This window comes from Ursus maritimus, unplaced genomic scaffold (genome assembly GCF_017311325.1).
Source record: "Ursus maritimus isolate PB19 unplaced genomic scaffold, ASM1731132v1 scaffold_12, whole genome shotgun sequence".
Lineage (NCBI taxonomy): Eukaryota > Metazoa > Chordata > Mammalia > Carnivora > Ursidae > Ursus > Ursus maritimus.
Genome location: NW_024423564.1, coordinates 21,898,834 through 21,915,483, shown reverse-complemented (window position 1 = coordinate 21,915,483; position 16,650 = coordinate 21,898,834). Strand labels below are relative to the sequence as shown.

The following is a 16,650-nucleotide window of genomic DNA, read 5'->3' as shown; positions in this document are numbered from 1 at the left end:
CTGTATCCTACCCCCTTCCTAGGCGGCCGTAACCAAGTACCACAGACTGGGTGGTTTAATCAACAGAGATTTATTTTCTCACAGTTCTGGAAGCTAAGTCCAAAATCAAGGTGCTGGCGGGGTTGGTTTCTTCAGAGGCCCTTCTCTCTCTTTGGCTTGTAGATGGTCATTGTCTCCCTGTGTCCCCACATAGCTTTTTCTCTGTGCGTGTTTGTTTCTTCATTTCCTCTTCTTATAAGGACACGAGTCATATTGGATTAGGGCTGACCCTAAAGACTCCATTTTCATTATCTCTTGAAAGACCCTATCTCCAAATACATGCACGTTCTGAGGCACAAGGGGTTAGGACTTCGCCATATAAATTTGGGGGTTGGCAGGGAGAGACACATTCATCTCATAATAAGTACTAAATAAAGAACGACATTCTAACAGTTCAGAAATTATGTTCAGAAGGATACTTAATTTTTAGTGATGTCAACATAAGTTGTCTCTATCAAGTGAATATTGCTATCAATCATGTTTAAAATTGCCCTTTTATCTTTTATCACTATAACAAAGTGAATGATAAGCAATTTTAATACATGAACAAAATAAGACACAGGAATTCTTAAATATTAATGATGAGAAATTCTTTTTTATAAACTTTTAATTTTGAGAACTTTAACTCCCCCCCCCAAAAAAAGGTACTATATCTTGAACACTACATCAAAAACTTATGATGTACTATATGCTGGCTAACTGAACATAATAAAAAAAAAGTACTATATTTGATATTTTTAGAAATAAAGTTCTGCTTCCTTCTATGATAATTCTCAACATAATTCAAAATCTGGAGTTTAAACTTTATGATAAAAAACATACTTGGATTTGGTGACTTATAATTTTTTAATATCTTTTTTATTGAAGAATAATTGACATACAATTGTTATATTATTTTTAGGTGTACAGCATATTAATTTGACAATTCTATACATTATTCAATGTTTGCTATGATAAGTATAGTCTTGGTGACTTATAATTTAATTTTAGTTGTAACTATAGAAGACTTATTTCAATATAAGATGATTCTAAATATTTTATTTCTTCTGGCAAGTCTGTTTGATTGCTCTTATAGCAAGAACAAGATTTTTCAAGAAAGTAGCAGTATTATTTTGTCTGCAATATCCCAGCAACAGCCTGAGAAGATTCATGTTTCAACACATTTAAATATTTGGAATAAATTTCTGTTTTTCAAGATAAATAGGAAATCTTCAGTAATCAGTTTTTTAATTAATTAAATATCCATGAATATAATTATCAATTTCATACATTTAGTACAAATGAAACTGTCTCAATATGAGAGAAATTGCTAGTAGGTAGCAATTATAAGTCAACATTTACAGTCTAAGTTTTCATGACTTATCCTAAAAAGAACTGTAAACAGATTCTCCAAAAGTCAGTTTTACCCTAAGAATCGAAATAAAATAACAGAAATACTTTCTTCTTCCAGAGATGTACACGGGCCAGGCTGCGGGTTTTAGAGTTTGTTTGATTTCATTTCTTTCCATGGAGCCATAACGATAATAAGCATCTTATGAACCTACTGGGTGAGTTGCTCACTTCTATAGTCAATCCCAATGTCAACAAGCAAAGTAGGCAAATACCTAAGTGCAACTAGTAAGCAGCATAGGAATCTCGGTTGTCTACAAAATTGTGTCAAACTAGATTTAACTTGAAAAAAAAATGAAGTTAAAGCCAAAAAAACCAAAAAAGACTATTGAAAAGAATACAAATGCAAAATCATTTACGAGGCGCCTACTATGTGTTTGGTGGGCACTGTCTCGGACACTGCATACTAAGCCGACGTTTCCTAAAAATAAAGGTCTTCACTCATCAGATAAAGAATGACGTGTGGAGAAAATCAGGAGACTCTAATCAGACAACCTTTGAACCCACTATGATAAATATCTTAGTCTGCATTGCTTTTTCTTTTTTTTTAAGATTTTTTATTTATTTATGTGACAGAGAGACAGCCAGCCAGAGAGGGAACACAAGCAGGGGGAGTGGGAGAGGAAGAAGCAGGCTCCCAGCCAAGGAGCCCGATGTGGGACTCGATGTGGGACTCCATCCCGGAACGCCGGGATCACGTCCTGAGCCGAAGGCAGCCCCCTAACAACTGGGCTACCCAGGCGCCCCTTAGTAGTCTGTTCTAAGAAAAAAAAACTACGGGCACTTAGAGTTAGCAGTAGAACTAGTTAAAGGTCTTTTGAACTCAAAACTGAATAAATATTGTAAAGATAAATAAAAGGAACAGAAAGTTGAATTAATAATTATACTCCGATTCTTCCATAATGAACTAATTATGACCTACTACACAACTGAAAAAAATGTTTCTTAATTCCTTTTTAAAGATTGAGAAATAAGTACAATAAAAATTATAATTAAGGGCACATGAAAGCTATCATATCCCCTAAAATACCAAAAACCAAAAATGCATACCACCAATGTGTTCATTAAATCATTGAATTACATTACATGTTATTGTAGCCAAGCCTGTTACACGACTTAGTGAACAAAGTATTCGGATCGTTTGCCCTACCTCTTTGTTTCTAATAACAATTTTTTGAGCAGGTCACAAATCACCATGGTCAAAAATGGAAAAATACATTTTTATATGTGGAATTATATGAATTTGCAATTTATTAGCCACTCTGATAGAATATTTGCTTTTCTCGGTAACTGAACCTTGTATAATGGTTAACTAAGGTTTGAGATTAGTTATTGGTCAATGCCCATTATTCATGATATCACTAGGGTTAATACGAACAACCTATAGTTTCCTCTGTTTTCAAGTACTGTTTTTAAACATCTCTCAGTGTCATGGAAGAACTTTGACCTGCACTCAGACTTCCGCATTGGATCACCCAAGATATTTATGTATTTCATCTTAAAGTGTTTCACACGATGATCGAAATGAGTTGTTTTAAGTTTGGCGTTATAGACAATCTGGGTTTTTTTTTTAAGCTTTATTTATTTACTTGAGAGAGAGAGAAAAAGAGTGGGAGTGGGAAGGGGCAGAAGAAGAGGGAAAGAGAGAGAATCTCAACAGGCTCCCTGCTGAGCACGGAGTTGGATGCAGGACCCCATCTCCCGATCCCAAGGTCATGACCCCAGCTGAAATTAAGAATCAAACGCTTAACCGACTTAGCCACCCAGGTGCCCCCATAGACAATCTGTTTCAAAAGCAGTTGTTCAATTTAAAGATTTTGGCAAAGGAGGCCACCTCTCTTCTGAGATAGCACCAGGTCCCGGCCCAATCAGATGGCTGTAGTGAGCAACAATATAGCTTGGAACTTCAGCCAGTGATATTTTTCTAATTTAGGAATTGATAAACACACTGTCTTATTTTTCTGGCCCTTGGAGTTATTTCTCCTTAGTGATAGAAAGAGAGCTTTGAACTCTGCCCAAATTGATCCATTTCTCCTATTTTATGAGAAAAGCGAAATCAAGAAAACTTGGCTTGTTTTTCCACTACCACCTATGATTTCGGGAACAGCAGTCACTCCAACATTTCTTAGATCTGTACAACACAGTGAACTCACGTCCCAACAAGCTGGCCTCTTAATTTCTTCTTGCTCTGAAAGTAAAGAATAAGGAGCCCAGGGATTCTGACATAATATTCCCAACCACCAGGAAGGAAGCCTTAGTGCCTGGCTGTCACTCACTGACTGGTGCAGGGACTGATGAATGAGTTCCCGCACTCTGTAGGAGTAAATCTTGAGGTTTAACTCCAGGCAAGCTTGCCAAGCTACGGAAGGATCAACCTATGAAAGGATATGTATATCTTAGCTGGTTTTCTTGAAGTGCCCCGTGGAGAGAGAATGAAAAGATGGGGGGAGTTGGAAGCAACACCTCATTTCTCTCCACTATATTGCCAAGTTTCTAGAACAACATTTATTTTCCCATATTATTCCTGTTGTAACCTGGCCCCTGTCCCCACTCATTAGGGATCTGAGAGTCATCAGACACTTTTTTGTTTTCAAATCCAGTCATTTCTTCTCAGTTCTCTGCCTCAGCTTCTGTCATGTTTGACATTATAGACCCACCTATTCAAACCCCTCGTTTCCATGGCTGCCATCTCCCTGTATTCTCCCCTTTCCCTCATTCCTGCTCTACGCTCATTCCCCCGTTAGGGATTAGCACACATGCTAACTCTTCGGGATATAAAAATATTCTACCTCCATGTAAAGCAGTCTAGAGTGTGGTGTTTATGAATCAGGTTCTAAAAGCAAACACACCTGAACTTGATTCCCAAGTGCACCATTTACTGTGGGCATATACAATAATTCCCTTATTATTTCTCTTGGCCTCAGTTTCCCAAATCTATAAATGCAGATCACAACAACTGTGCCATTTTTTTAGGTTTGAGAGAATTCAATTAATTGCCATTTGAAAAATATTTGAATATAGCACAAGAGTTTTTAAATAAATATTAATATTATTTCTAATTCCAGTAGTCTTTGACAGATAAAATTAGAAATGGATAGCATTATAGATCTTAATCAGAGAGTAACCAAGTGACAGTTGGATTGCAATTTGCTTGAACAGAATTACAAAATTAGGGAGGTAGGAAAGACCACTAAATCCAGGAGTCAGCAAGCTATTGCCTACAGGACAGACACAGTCCCCCACCTGTTCTTGTAAATAAAGAGTTAGTGGAACAAAGCCATGCCCATTCATTTATGTTTTGTCTATGGCTGCTTTCTTGCTTCAACAGCGTCCTGGGTAATTATAAAAGAGACTATATGGCCTGCAAAGCCTAAAGTATTTTACAGAATAGGTTTGCTAACCCCTCATCCCTTCTAACCCCCATCATTTTCCTAATGAGAAGATTAAACACAATCACATGATTCTGAAATTGCTAAGAAATTTCCTAATGTATCATCTTTGTTAGTTTACAGGAAATTTACATGTATGCAGACTGTTTACCGATGGAAATAAAACCTGCTTCATTAGCATGCTTTGTTATTTCTGTGACACAATTATAGTTCCTGGGAGTCCCACAGAACATGGGGTTTATTCTGACGCTATATATCTAGCACTTGCACAGTGAAAAAGCAAGCATTTCCCATTAGGACCAGAAAAGCAGGAGGTTAAAAAGAAGACCGCATAAGCTCCTGCCAAAGGCTGAATTTTCCTTAATATAAAGAAAGGTGGCAGCTTCCCACTTTAGCACAAAGTAGGAGTGTCAAATTGCTGCAGAAACTGCTGTCCCCTGGAGACTGACGACCAGAATGACCCTGGAAGTAATTTCACATTCTCATGAGATGGCTTGCTTCCGAATTTCTGGGAAGGAGCAGTGGGTCTTCAGAAAGGTTAGCGTGTTGTCTGTTTGCTGGGAACTACTTGCAGAGGTTTGAAGGAGATGATGGGACCAGACACAAAGCAGGAATAAGATCAGGCCATGGCATTGCATCGGTGGCTACAGAGGGCATCCGCGGATTGTCCAGAAAGAGGAACAGTCCGTGGTTGAAGCTTTGGTTTGCTTCTGTGCTATTCATGTTCACTCCCTCCTGCAGTATGAACACCACAAATGCAAGGCACTCCTGGGGATCCCAAGGGTAAAGCCTAGCTTCAACCTAAAATTCTCCAGTGTTAGATGAAAATCTCTTCTCGCAGTGGCATGAGCAAGGCAGAGAAAAAGAAAACATCACTTTCCTTTTACAGAGACCGGCTCTGTTTTCTTCCGTGCCCAGGAAACGGCCCAGCTCCATCGCACACGTTGCTGACGGGACGCGGAGATAACCCGTAGCTTTTGCAACCAGAAGACTTCTATGTGGTCCCTCTGCTGTGCTGCTACAATCACCCATTTCAGGATTACCGAGTGTGGTTGTTAAAAATGCAGACTTCGGGTTTCTCTACCAGACATTGTGAATCAGCACGTCTGCGTCTCACACCCAGGCGTGTGCATTTGCAACAAGCTTCCCACGCGACTCTACTGCAAGCTACAGTCTGGGGACTGCGGGTCTGTGGAAGAGGAAACTAACACGAAATCTTTGAGCTCTGTCATGGTCTAGCCTTGTGACTTTGAGTAATTGACTTAAAATGAGCAAAATATAATCTACTCTTCCAGCCACCAGGATCCGTTCACTTTGAGAATAAGAGGGAAGAGCCCGGGGTGTGATGTCAGCGCAAGGTATAATTACCTGGAAGAGATTAGTGCACTAAGCCAAAATGACTGGATTGTTCAAAGACAGAAGGTTCCATATTGGAACACATGCCCTCTTTTTTTTTTAATGTACTCAAGGAAAAGTATTCTAATTTTATAAAATATTAGCTTTTAATGTTAATGTTGTCACTTCTCTCTGTCCCATAAATTTAATCGGGTAGACTAACATCTATTACCCATTTTCATGAGAATGAAGAAAATCTCAGAAATAAACAATTTACCAAAGCTCTGCGTAGTCCCGCCCGTTCAATATATTCTGTACAATTAAAATGTCTGGGGGGGGGGCAGAGCTTGAGCTGCCCCAGCTGAGAAACCATCTAAGCACGTGACTGTTGCTACAGACTAAACTAATGAATATTTGACTCTCACCAGCTGCTTCGCAATCCTTCCCCTGCCTAAAAGCCATGAGATCACAAAATCCAATCTCACTTTCTCTGGGGCTTTGTACCCCTGAACACACAACAGCCAAAACAAAAGGCAGCGAAAGCAGCTGTAATTGAAGTGACTGCTTCTAAATAAATCCCTAACCTGTTCGCTTGCTTTTCTGCTACACTAGACAGTTCAAAACTGGACCTGCACTGCTGTCCCCTTGGTGTCATAGTAGCTCGGGGGACCAAGGAGCTAAGTGGCCACGAATATAAATGTAGGTACGCTGGGAAGCAACAGCCCCTCACGCTCATTTTTTTAAATGGTTCATTAAAAAATACATGTATTAACAATAATAATAATAGGGGCGCCTGGGTGGCACAGCGGTTAAGCGCCTGCCTTCGGCTCAGGGCGTGATCCCGGCGTTATGGGATCGAGCCCCACATCAGGCTCCTCCGCTATGAGCCAGCTTCTTCCTCTCCCACTCCCCCTGCTTGTGTTCCCTCTCTTGCTGGCTATCTCTGTCAAATAAATAAATAAAATCTTTAAAAATAATAATAATAATAGAACACGTATTGATTTTGTGACTGATCTTTTAATATATCGTCCCACCTTAGCTTCACAACTAGTAGATATTATTTCCATCTTACAGATGAGAAAAGTGAGGAAGAGGAAAAAATTGCAATGAATATCACAGTATGCATACTGAAAAATCACGTTAGTCAGCCCAGGCTTCCTTGGTTCCGAATATCACAATTTTAACCACCACAACAAAATGGACTTGATGGCCTTGACGTATCTGTCAATGTTAGCAAACTAATCCTTGTTCATTTGAATCAGATTTCTCCATTAGCCTTTATTGTCCAAGTTTCTTTAAAATCTAGGAATTATCTCTATGTAAGGGACTATGTCTTTAAGGCATATAGTAAGGTGTTCAGCAAATATTTGTTGACCGAATGAATACCTCAGTACTTAGAGGAATTGCCAGTTACTGTAAACCGCAAATCCTCTTCCTTAAAACGCACAACTACTAGCATTATCTTCAAGCCAGTGGCTTAAATTAGCAGTTCTTCACAGGTGAATTGTCACTAGTAGAAATTACAGAAATACCATTTATAAATTACTTACTTTTTTTAAAGCATGTGAAGTGAGAAGGCAGTCCACCAAAAACCCTTACTTCTGACCAATTGCAAACTCAAGGGTCCTTAAGACCACACTTAGTTTCAATAATTCACTAGAAAAACTCACAGAACTCACTGGAAGCCCTTATCTTCATGATTATGGTTTAAGATACAGATTAGGTTAAGGACGTCTGGGAGGTCCGTTCAGTTAAGTGTCTGCCTTCGGCTCAGGTCATGATCCCAGGGTCCTGGGATCGAGTCCTGAATCGGGGTCCTAGCTCAGCAGGGAGCCTGTTTCTCCCTCTGCCTGATGCTCCCCCTGCCTGTGCTCTCTCTCTCACACACACAAAAATAAATAAATTAAATCTTAAAAAAAAAAAAAAGATACAGATTAGGTTAGGTTACAAGATACAGATTAAATTCAGCCAAGAGAGGCACATAGGGCAAAATCTAGGAAAGTTCCAAACACAGAGCTTCAAGTTGTCCTCTTCCCAAGGAGCCACGCGCAGCATTACTTTTCCAGCAGCAATATATGACGATATATATGGAGTATCGCCAAACCAGGGACGCTCACCCAAGCCTTGGCATCCAGAGTCTTTATTCAGGCTCTATGGTTGACTGCCCCTGTGGCTGACCTCAGTCTCCAGGTAGTCTGGGATCAAGCTGATGCTGTGTGACTCAGAGTTCCTACCATGAATAACATTATTAGACTATCCAGAAATTCTGTCAAACTATCTGGAAATTCAGAGGCTATGAACACTCTGAAATCCCATAACTCCTGTCCCACAAAGACTCCCTATCAGGTATTAGAGATTACCTCCCAGAAGCTGAGGGCAGAGGGCAGACCTCTCTGGGGCAAGGGTTATTCCTCACTACAGAGAGAGTTTAAAGAAAATCCAAGGGTTTTTTTTTGTAAAGAATACGAGTTTCACTTGCACTGAGGTATTTTCCAGTATAGAAGATCTAGAGACCGAGTTATAGTTATGGGGCCGGGATGTGGGTGTGAACATCACCTTCCAGGCATGTTGTTACTTCAGAAAATATGATTTAAAAAGGAAATAGAGCTGGGGTGCCTGGGTGGCTCTGTCCATTGAGAGTCCCACTCTAGGTTTTGGCTCAGGCATGATCTCAGGGTCGTGGGATTGAGCCCCGCCTCAAGCCCCCCACCGGGTTCCATGCTCAGTGTGAGGAGTCTGCTTGAGATTCTCTCTCTCCCTCTGCCTGTCCCCTCTCCATCTCTCTGTCTCTCTCTCTCAAATAACTAAATAAATCTTTAAAAAAGCGGTGGGGGGGGGGGGATAGAGCTGACTTACAAGGCAGGTGAGAAATACCTGTATAAACATAGAGAGCATCAAATGACCATAGAAACCAACATGCAATAATAGCTCTTTCATGTGACCAAGTTAAAGAATTTACATATAGAGGTAGATCTTAGAATGTCCTTAGTTTAGGGTCCAGTCCAATAACTAGACTCTTAACTCTCCTATATGATTGTCCCCCAAAAATCAATCTTCCTCTCAATTCCACCATTCTTTTCCTACAGTTCATTCCAGACTCCTTGCTCTTTCTTCTTCTGCCAGGGAAACAGGTGGTGTGTCCATCTGGAACTCCAAGTTTTGCTCCATTCTGATCATTTCCAAGTATGCTGAAGTCTCAAAGGCTTCCATCTTGTTCCAATTATTTCAATTATTAGGTTTTTGGGTTGAAAGCAACAGCAACTTAATTACAATTAATTTGGGAAGAATTTTGGCCCTAGACACACACACACAGACAGGAAAAGTATCATGTGGTTTCTGTTGCATAAGCCACCTCGTGCGTGTCACTTTGTCTCAGCAGCCCTAAAAACTAAGGCATGGACTACATACGTATTTCTGGTCATTTGAACATCATGTGTTATAGTTGTCTCGTCTCATTGGTCAAAATCTAGCACAGTTCACAAAAGAATTTTCTCTTTTGTTTCTGCAACCCCAGTCTCTTTATTTCATTGTCATTAATCAGCCTACACCTATTGTTTTCTCTATTCACATCACGGATTTTAATCTATGCGGCAGATAGATACAATTACTATGAGAATCTAGACTAATTAGTCATATGTCAGGCATAAAGACCTTAATCTGAAATAACGTACTTTGCAGACCCAGATCTCTATCAGATTCTTTTAATAAATTCCAATTGTCTGTTGAAATATTCCATCTTTTTATTCATTTTGACCATCTTTTCCTTTATTTTTTAACATCGGAATCATGGTTATTTTGAACTCCTTGCTAACCATGTTCCATATTTGTATCATATCCAGGTCCTTTTTTTCCATCTTATCTCTTAATTATTAGTCACTTTTCCTGCTTCATTGCATGCCTAATACTTTTGTATTGTATGCTGGATGTTATAAGTGAGACATCACAGGTGCTCTGCAGTATGTTATCTTCTAAAGAGCACTAAGTTTTTATCTGCAGACAATTAAGTTGCTAGAGGAACACCCTCATCCTGCCACGTTTGATGTTCATCTGCGTTCGGGTGGGTCTCTTTCACTTTTGCCCTTTCTCCTGGAGTCCAGCCCTTACTCCCACCATATTCCTAGCATTCTCCTAACTTCTAGGATGTGGTATTTCAATGATAACAACAAGCCCAGGGCATTCACTCGCTGGACCCAAACATGAATGACTCCTCAGAGTTGTGAAAACTAAAATTCCTGATTATATTTCAGCCTCCCTGCATTTTTTCTCTGTTCCATCTCTTGAAATCTCGTTCTGTGCATGTGCTGCTTTATGAGTCAGCCAAGGACCCGATGTGAATTTTTGTGTAGATTTTTGAGGGTCCTCTGTAGCTCTCTTCTGTCTAATACCACACCCCTCAAATCCCAGTCACTATGGTAGCTCCAAACACCAGTCTGTTTCCTCTGATAGCAAAACTGCTGTTTTTTGCTTGGGCTCTATTCCCCCACAGAGTGGTGTGGAAATTGCACTCAGGGAGAAACCAGGGTGAATACAGGATCTAGCTCCTGTGTTTCCCTTAGCTCTGAGACCTCAGCCTTGCATTCGTTGCTGCCCATTTCCTGCAAATAATTGTCTTATATATTTTTCCACATTGATATACATTTTGGTGGGAGGAGAACTCTGATACAGGCTAATTAATCATGGCCAAAATTTAAAGTCAAGCATAAATTCTTAAATACAGAGTTAAGCCTTCACGAATCATTTCTTTGTTCTTTTATATTCCCTTCTCTCCTCTCTTTCCATACCTTACAAACTGTAACACAATAAAGTATATTTCCAGGGGCACCTGGGTGGTTCAGTCGATTACGCATCTGACGCTTGATTTCTGCTCAGGTCATGATTTCAGGTTTCTGGGATCAAGCCCCCAGTCGGGCTCTACACTCAGCCGGGTGTCTGCTTCTTTCCCTCTCTCTCTGCCCCACCACTCCTCAAATAAATAAATAAATAAATCTTTTTAAAATAAGGCATATTTCCAGTAGATAATTCCACACAAAGCTAGAATCCTACTATAGGAAGACTCAAATGCTATTATTCTAGAGAAGAAAATCAACAATACAATGACAGTAAAAATTCAATCAATGAATACCTTGGTATCTAGACTTTTTCTGTGAGGATTTATAGGAGAAATATGTACTCAAAATAGCTCTCGTAATTGCCTACTTACTAAATGCAACCTTATGACAAGAGAGAATCAGGGAGGGCTAAAGACAAGCACTACAAACAACACACAGTGGAGGCCCAAAGCAGATTTCTTGGTTCAGGTACAGGTATGGGGCCAGCAGAAATCTGCAGTTTTCCAGATTTTCAGACCCCAAGAAGAGGCGCACTTTGGCCAGGCACAGCCAGGCATCCTTCAGTTTTGTTCCAGGAAAAATACTCGGATTTCAGGCCCTCTCATGTTTAGAAGGGTTGGGAGTAGGGATAAAACATCCAAACTGCAAAGAAAGAATCCTGGTCTTTGCAACTGAAGTGACAATCCTTTCGTTCTCAGATGCAATGGCCCGAGAAGCTTCCATAACCACCTGTTCACATCTGGAGACCTTGAGGCTCTCCCGGATGATCCAGCAGAGCAAACCTGACTGTCTCTTCATAGACAGTAAGTAACTGTCTCCGGGTTATTATTGCAAGGTTATTATGAAGGCTTTTTCCTAGCAGTGTCAATGGGTTTTGGTTAAAATACCAACACAGCTAGGGGTGGTATTGCAGATTCATCAGCTACACCTCAGAATGATGCCTTTATTGACTCCTTTTCTGATGACTTGATTTTGCTAGTTTAGAGACAACAGACAACATGACACGGCTGTGAAAGAAATGCAAACAGAAAGATGAAGAAAAGAATTTGCAGAAGGAAGTTTGGAGGCTTGAGGAAATCACCAGACTTAGCAGTTTGGGCTCCTATGAACATATCTTGGCTGCTCATGTTGACATGTTACTGAGAGTATGGTAGTTCATTAGTACATGTACATTTCATGGAATAACATGGCTTTCAGTCTGGGGCTGCACAGAAGATCACCTGGGGAGGTTTGGAAACTCTAGGTGTTCTAACCACACCCCAAACCAGCTCCATTAGAGACCCTGAAGATGGAGCCCAGAGAGAAGTTGTTTTTAAGTCTCCACAGGTGATGCCAATAGCAATCAAGGCTGGGAATCACTGACGTGAATTCTCTTGGCTTCAGCTCTCTTCTGTAAAAAGAAAACACCAGTTAGATGGTCCCTGAGCATCCTTGCCACGCAAGTCCTTCACCTCTGTAATTCCGCATGACAGCATCTCCTTCAGCCAGTGTTCTCCTTTTGCTGCTCCCAGAACAATGAGGAAAACCCAGTGAGGTCATTTCTGCCTTGGCTTTATGACTTTGGTGAATACAAATGGTCTCCAAAATTTACCTGGCTTCGTAAGATGTTTGCCATCTCTGCTCACCTACTCATTCATCAGAGAAAAAGGAGAAACAACTGTGATCTGTGCAAAGAAAAGCACAAGTCAAACAGGAAAGCTATCGTAAAAATAAACATTTTAGAAGTGGGATGAACCTTTTTGCAAACACAAGGAAGCACGTGCTTATTGTCACCTTGCATCGTGGAAGTTATGAGCACGTGTTTTCAAAATTACAGGTCCATATTCCCTACATGTAAAGCAAAACTGTTTGCATGACTCATATGCAGAAGACTTGGAAGCCTCTTGCTTGAATCCTGACAGTGCTCAGTGCTCTTCCTTCCTCTCTCCCCCAGAGCAGATGTGTAATGAGAAACGCCATGATCGGCCACATGAGCTTTTACAGGGAGGCTCTGGGAAGAAGAAAACCTGGAGCCAGGCCCATCTCCGCAGCCTAATTACCTGCTGTGGACCATTCAGTTCACATCAGGCAGTTTTATCCACAGCTCTTCCCACCTCACAGGTGTGTCATAAAAGAACTAGATAATGTGTAAGACACTCCACGGTGCTGTGAAGCAAGAAACCAAATAAATATAGGTTGTTCACCTTGCCGAAAACCAGCATCTCGGGTTCCAAAAGGAAGATGGCAAGCCACCTGCTAGGGTCAAATGGTTTGTGAACTGAAGCGAATTGCCTGGTTCAAGACAAAGAGTGTAACACCCTCGGCCCCCAAAATCCTCGGTGCAGTCCCTTTACATTCTTCTTAAATTTATCTGCATATTTAGGCCTTCTCATCCTTGTTCATGCCTTTGCCCCACCAGCAAGATCTTCTGTCTTTATTTTTCTCTCCTGTCTCTCCTACTCCCTCAATCCCAACTCCCACCATGGAATACAACCTATCATTCAAGCTCCAACTTAATTAATAACAGCTACCATTATTCAGCATTCACTGTGCACCAGGAACTAAGCTGAATGCTTTACATACTTCATTTTATTGAATTTTTCCAGCACATCTACAAAGTTTTATGAAGCCAGTTTAACAGAAGACAACCAAAGCTCAGAGAAGTAAAATAACTTGCTCAAGATCTCAAAGCCAAAATTCAAACCCAGGCCTGTCTTGATCTAAAGTTGACATTATTACCCACTATGCCACAATCATTCTTACCAACTTTCCATCCAAACCTTCTTGGTGACTCCACAGAAGACCATTTCCCCAATCTAAACTAAGGTCCCCTCCAGAACGTGTTTGGACATGCTTTATACTCCCTTGATTATTGTTTGGTTTATACTGCTATTTAAGATCAGATAAGTATGTTTAGTTTCCTTCCCTAAGTATATTATATTAAGGCCCCAGAACTTTTCAAAATGCCTAAACTAATGCACCTACATTCTCCAGACATAACCAACCATTGGTCTTACTTTACAGTCCTGAGTATATGTTTTTGTTGCCCTTTTGTCACCTAGCATATTTTTATGTACAGTAATCTAACCCCATCAACAATTTGTTCTCATTTGTTAAGAGTCCAAATGTGGGAGGTTAAATGATAAGATATGAGGTTGAGACGTCCAGGAAATGTGTAACCAGACATGAACAAACCTACTTCTGGGGCATTAGGTTATGATTTCTAAGTTGATAAGACCTATCGGAACTTAAAAAAAAAAAAAAGAACTTGACAAAACATTCTTTTTTTTGTAATGTAAAAAATGATTGCCAAAATATACTGGTACTAGGCAGTATTCTAAATATGTATGAGTCATAATATTTCCCAATCAGCTGTTAATAGTTACTAGTGTCTTCTTTGTACAGAATGCTTTCCAGTATGCCATAGGACAAAGGTAGAATCAAGCATAAAATAAATTAACATAGTATTTTACATTTTAGGAACAATGCATAGATCTCTATGCAAAATGATTTGCTGGATTAAGAAAAATATTTAGAAAATTCAGAAGGCAAAGCACTCTAGCCAGACAAACAGAACACTGAGGGAAAACTTTGACAGCTTGAATGAAATAGTAGGTCCTTAAGAGGAAGAAGCAACTTCTACAAATGAGCACTTACTGATGAAATAGAAACATGATATGGAAAGATAAAAATAACTGGCACCGAGGAGTTACCCACAGGGACTTCCTGTACCAATCACAGTGTAGTGTTTGGATTTTGTTTTTTTTCAAATGAAGGAGGAGTAAAGGTTACATGTTGTGGCTTTTTGATAAGCATCAAATTACTCCAATGCTCATTTTTCTAATTCCAGAATTCTTCGCTAAGAATGCTCAAGTTTTTATTTCAGAACACGAAATGGAATATGAAGGGAAACAAGCTAAAGTAGAGAGGTATGCACCTCACGGAGCAGTGCATTTGCTCATACTCACCTGTGAACAAGACTACCCATGAAGCCTGTTCATGACACAGAAGCCGAGAATGTGAAATTTACCTTACTCTTGTCTATTGTCTCCGTGTGTGTGTGCGTGTGTCAGGTGTATTCTTCCCTTCTTTATGAGTTTGTCTCCTTTTGTGTAGACTGAGATAATACGCACTTACTTTCCCTCAAAAGTCTCAGGGATGACTCACGACAAAGGCTCTTCAATTTAGCCAGTGTGCTAAGATACTGTGAATAACAAATAATTTCCTTTAACCCTGCAGAAACTTTCGTTTGCATTTACTACTTAGAATCTCAGTGGACTTTTCCTATTTATTAACAGCTGTGAAACTTTCAAGAATTATAACTGTAGGTTCTCACCATTTCCTGGCCTCCCTATAGCTATAGATTTTCTAGCCACATGATCTTAAAGAGTCAACTTAGTTTCGTGAAATGAAAGCAGCTCCAGATAGGCGTCAAATGACCCATGTTCAAATTTCAGCTCTGCCTTTGACCTTGATTAAACCAAGCACCTCCCTGAGCCTCAGCACCTTTCTCTATAAAAAGGGAAAATGACACCTGCCTGCACTTACCCCTAGGACTGTAGTGAGGCTCAAGTTGAGAAGTATGCAAAACTGCTGCATAACTCACATCTCTATAATAGGACTGCTCACGCTATTTTTTCTTTTAGTCCCATCATTTCTATCAAACAGCAATAACATGCAGTTAAGGTTTTCATTTATTTCCTTCTAGTCTTTTTCTATGGTCTGTGTATATGCGTTTGTGTAGATTTACTTTTTAAAATGTAGGCAGTATTTTATTAGGATGTAATTATGTATTATTATACTTACTTGTATGATACATACATACTTGTATATTATGACATATGTATCTATATATCCCTAAGTTAATAAAATTTCTTCCAAAACATGGTTAATAACAGTTTGATATAATGTCTATGATATATAATATGTATCATATGCATGTATATATGTGCATGTGTATTTCATGTTATTAAAAATTATTTCCAAACATGGCTAATAATGGATGCACTAAAAATATGATCAGGGGTGCCTGGGTGCCTCAGTCCATTAAGTACCAGACTCTTGATTTCAGCCCAGGTGGTGATCTCAGGGTTGTGAGATCAAGCCCCTAGTAGGGGTCTGGGCTCAACAGGGAGTCTGCTTGAGATTCTCTCTCTTCCACTCCCTCTGCCCCTCCCCCCCACGTGGGCTCTCTTTCTCTCTCTCTCTCTCTCTCAAATAAATAAGTGAAATCTTTAAAAAAAATAATAAAGTCTCTATTTTAAAAAAATACGGTGGGTAGTGCTCACTTTGGCAGCCCATATACTAAAACTGGAGCAATATGGAGAAGATTAGCATGGCCCCTGTGTAAGGATGACACACAAATTCATGAAGGTTCCATATTTTTGCCCAGGTTGAAAGAAAGAGAAATATAAATACCATGTGATTTTACTCATATGTGGAATTTAATAAACAAAGCAAAAGAGCAAAGGGGGAAAAGAGAGAGAGAGAGAGGCAAACCAAGAAACACTCTTAACTGTAAAGAACAAACTGATGGTTACCAGAGGGGAGGTGGGCGGGGCGGGGGTGGGGCAGGGATGGGTGAAGTAGGGATGGGGATTAAGGACGGCACTTGGCGATGAGCACCGGGTGATGTATGAAAGTTTTGAATCACTAAATTGCACATCTGAAATTAATTCTACACTAGGTGG

General features: G+C 39.9%; 1 non-coding gene across 1 annotated transcript; it reads left to right on the top strand.

The window, feature by feature from the left end:
- Nucleotides 1-16,240: 16,240 nt before the first annotated feature.
- LOC121102164 lies at nucleotides 16,241-16,346 on the top strand. Its single transcript, XR_005834252.1, has one exon. It is a non-coding gene; the product is annotated as a U6 spliceosomal RNA (small nuclear RNA).
- The last annotated feature ends 304 nt before the right edge of the window (nucleotides 16,347-16,650 follow it).